The 4232-nt window shown below is 54.5% G+C and overlaps 1 long non-coding RNA gene across 1 annotated transcript in view; it reads right to left on the bottom strand.

Moving 5' to 3' along the window:
- The window catches only part of LOC144580342 (uncharacterized), a 4521-nt gene extending 1083 nt beyond the window's left edge, over positions 1–3438 (bottom strand). The window contains exons 1-4 of the long non-coding RNA XR_013529653.1: positions 3096–3438; positions 2224–2333; positions 1901–2017; positions 1–16 (exon numbers count right to left, since the gene is read on the bottom strand). The exon at positions 1–16 is cut by the window's left edge and continues 1083 nt beyond it. This is a non-coding gene — a long non-coding RNA (uncharacterized LOC144580342). The remainder of the gene's footprint in view (positions 17–1900; positions 2018–2223; positions 2334–3095) is intronic.
- Positions 3439–4232: the final 794 nt, after the last annotated feature.

The following is a 4232-nucleotide window of genomic DNA, read 5'->3' as shown; positions in this document are numbered from 1 at the left end:
TGCAGATACTCGGCCCCTATAGCGGGAAAGCAGACACACACAGTACATACATCAACATGTGGATGTGTCCATTGAGTAAGTGTCCATTTGTGGTAAAGAGATCCTAGACAGATCAGTGCTGAGAGGTTATTTCATTCAGCAATAGTTGACATGGGGATCATCTCTAATCTCATGCTTACTTTCTGTTACTCCGCTGTCTTCTGTTACTGCCGGTGGGAAAGCAATTGTCAACATGTTCTTGCTTCTTTCCACCCTCCTCGGTAGCTTTTAGGACCTTTCCTTTGTCGTTTCTGCAACTGTGTTGAATGGGTCTAGGTACGGATGGATTTATTGTCTTGGGGATTGTGCCTCCTGACTCAAAGGATCCTGGGTCCTCTCTGTTTTTATTTTGGAATTTTTTTTTAAACAGACTCTCACTCTGTCACCAGGCTGGAGTGCGGTGGCAAGATCTTGGCTCACTGCCACCTCCACCTTCTGGGTTCGAGCGTTTTTCCTGCCTCAGCCTTCTGAGTAGCTGGGATTAAAAGCACACACAACCACTCATGGCTGATTTTTGTATTTTTAGTAGAGATGGGTTTTCACCATGTTGGCCAGATTGGTATCAAACTCCTGACCTTAGGTGGTCCGCTCATCTTAGCCTCCCAAGTGCTGCGATTACATGGATGAGCCGCCACACCTGGCCTGTCGTTTCTTTGAGACGAGCTGGATCATCTCATTTCATCCTCCCTTTGTTATATTTTCCAATTAAGTTTTAAATGTCTACGGATGGCAGCCACGAATTCTGGCATCTGTAGCCCTTGGAAGTCCATTCCTCTTGTTGATACTGACATTTATGCCCTTTTAATGGGGCTCTGGCTGTGGCGATTGTATGCGGCGCTGGCTGAAGGATCTCAAGGTAGCTAGTGTCAGAACTGAATTAGAGGTCCGCCCTGGTAGTGGAGACGAATCCCCACACGTTTGCTCATACAAGTCATCTTCTGTGTGGATGATGATTTTTGAAGTAGGAGAGCAGAGGAAAAACGGGGGCTGAGCATTTTCCCTAAACGATAGTGGACATTCAAATCCCTCGTGAGGCTGGGCGTGGTGGCTCACGCCTGTCATCCGGCACTTTGGGTGGCCGAGGGAGGTGGATCGCCAGAGGTCAGAAATTCATGACCGGCCTGGACAACTTAGAAAAACATCATCTCTACAAAAATACCTGCCGGTATTTTTGGGAGGCTGAGGGAGGAGTACTGCTTGAATCTGGGAGGTGAAAGTTGCAGTGAGGTGAGATTGTGCCACTGCACTCCAGCCTGGGTAGATCATAAATAAGACATATAATTGATTCACAGTTCTACAGGCTGTACAAGCACAGCTCCAGCATCTGCTTGCCTTCTGGTGAGGCCTTGGGAAGCTTACGATCGTGGCAGAAATGGGAGTGTGTACAAAGAGAGAGAGGAGAGGCAAGGATCTTTATAAACAAACTGCTCTCAGTTGAACAAATAGAGCAAGAACTCACACTTCACCAAACGCAGGATGCTAAACCATCCATGAGGGATGTACACCCTCTAACGATAGTGAGATTTGGAGGAGACACACATCCAGGCTGTATCGGGCCTTAAATGATTTGTTTTGACTCTTAGCCCGCCAGATGGGACACTTTACCGCACTGTGGAGGAGGGTCAGGGACACGAAGCTGCAGGCACAGAGGTGGATATAGGTGGCTGCCAGAGTGCAGGCAGGCTGGAGCTCCCAGGTGCCACAGGAGTCCTGCACACAAAGGCTAAGGAATGGTGCAGGCTCCATCTGAAATCAGAGCCCCCCAGTCACTGTCTCTAGCCTAGGCCTCTGTTCCATGCCAATCCCCAGGGTAGATTGGGGAAAGAGCTTGCTGTGCTCCAGGGCACAGGCTCACACTCACCACCCGGAAGCAGTTCCCCAAGCTGGATGAGGGGTCCTGGAAGAAGGCCCGGTGGGCGGGGCTCTGTCCTGGGCAGGTCGGCTCAGGCTTCTCGGTGGCCCTGCAGTCACCATCCACCTGTTGGGACAGACGCAAGACTCATGCATGCAGCTGAACCATGTGGCTCCCCCACATACATTGGCCTTAGCGGGAGACTCCACCCAACCCTGGGTCCGCAAAGACCACTGCAGAGCCGGCAGGCCACCTGCCGCTCCTGGGACTCTGCAGTGAGCGGCCCTCGAGACACTCAGCCGGAGGGAAGAAAAGCAGGTGCACCTGCTCACCTGCCAGGCCGGGCTGAGCTCCTCCAGGCTGTGAGCCGCAGAGCCGTCCGGCAACATCAGATCGGTGCCTGCTTCATTGTCGCTGGTGTCCAGAAGGCCAGCGGATATGCCTGTGGGGAGGAGGAAAGATGAGGTGATCCTGAGAGCCCCTGATCCTCCCCCAGGGGTCCTGGATGAGAGATGAGCCTCAGGCACACGAAGGATTGGTAAAATCCCTCCACCCCACACTCCCAGAGCTCTGGCCCCAAACCCTCATCAGAAGAAGGAGAGAAAGCACAGAGACTGAGGACAGCGTGTGTCCCCCCATCCCCTCTCCACATCGTCAGCACGAGTGGCCAGAATCCAGGCCTGCCCTTTGTGTTCTTTGGCAGAGGGACCACAGAAAGGCCAACTCCACCTTGGAGCCATATATCCAAGGGATGCGGGAAGAAAGCCTGGGCCTTGGTGCCAGCCTCTCAACCACAGTGGCTGCCTACAGCTCGGGGACCTGTTGCACTGGAAGCTGAGAATGGTGCATCCCGAACAGGATTTTGATGGTGGGCCAACTCTGCCAGGGCCCAGATTAACCGTGGTGCCACAGGTGCACAGTCAGGCTGCAGAGGCCGGTGACCACGTCACAGGACATGGAGACCCCGTCCTCACTGGCCGGCTCAATCCTGGGGACCTCCCTCCTTTTCATGGCAAAAGGCAGCCGGAGGTCTGGACGGCTATCCCGTGGCATGGAGGAGTTGTACAGCCTGTAGGCCTGTGGACCGGAGGAAGTGGGCGGGAGGGATGACCGACAGCCAGGGGACGACCTTGAAAGTGCCATCCCCCAGGCAACCTGCCACAGGCATAGGTCTCCAGGGGAAGCTCGGGTCTCTCCTCCTCACCTAAAGGCTGGAGTAGATGAGGGTCACATGGTTCAGCTCCAAGGTCAGGGCCATGAGCCCCAAGCCTGTCCGACTCAGCATCCGTGAGAATGTGCTGTGAGCAAAGTCTTGGGCCAGGAGGATGCTGCTGCACTGGACGCTGAGGTCCCACACCAGGCCGTCAAAAGTCACCACGTGCTGGGCCCCGGCAACCAGGGCGTGGTCTGGGGAGAAGCAGCCACAGAGGCACGCTGAGTGGAGCCAGCTCCATCCACCGCAGTGGGAGCACGATGCCTGCTGGGTACCCCGATGCCTAGAGCCTTGGCTTAGCCTGCCCTGAGGCCAGGAGTCCCCCTCCCCTGGTGCGGCGGCCAAAGGCCCAGTGACCCCCACCAGCTTCAGGATGACGTGAGCTGAATGGCTATGGCCCGATTCAGCCCTAACGAGGAATGGAGTTCCCAGACCCGCTACAAAACTGCTGTGCTAAGTAACAAAGCCTGGCTCAGAGGCCACATAGTCATCCTTCTGTTTACATCGGATGTCCAGAGCAGGCACAGCCATGGACATAGCAGGCAGACTGGTAGCTTTTAAAAACAATTGTGGTAAGGCATTCACAACTCTGAATAAACTGGAAGCCACTGAATCGTGCACTTAAAATTCACACATCAGCCGGGCACGGTGGTGCTAAGCCATCCCAGCACTTTGCGAGGCTGAGGAAGGAGGATCGCTTGAACCCAGGAGGTCAAGAGTGCGGGGAGCCGAAAGCGCACCACTGCACTCCAACCATGACAACAGAGTGAGACCTAGTCTCAAAAAAAAAAAAATTATACAAGTCATCCATTTAATCTCAAGGAAGCTGCTCAAGTGGGGAAAAAACATTGACCATTTAAGTGGATGGCCAACGGCTACCTCAAACATGACACTGGTGTCCTGCAGACCAGCCCTGTTCACGGTAGGGAAGAGATGGCCTGTGAAGGGACAGGTCTGACCAGTCCAGCCAGTGTAGCCCCTGAGCTGTGCCTTGGGGGTGTTCGTGCCCATGGTAGGAAAGCACCATCCATAGTGCACAGCCAGACACCTGTTGGCCAGGGCCAGCATCCCAAAGGAGGCGCTACCAGCCCCGTGGTCAGCTGTCAGACTGAGGGGCACAGAGAAGCC

This window comes from Callithrix jacchus, chromosome 19 (assembly GCF_049354715.1).
Source record: "Callithrix jacchus isolate 240 chromosome 19, calJac240_pri, whole genome shotgun sequence".
Taxonomy (NCBI): Eukaryota; Metazoa; Chordata; class Mammalia; order Primates; family Cebidae; genus Callithrix; species Callithrix jacchus.
This window is presented reverse-complemented; position numbering and strand designations above follow the sequence as displayed.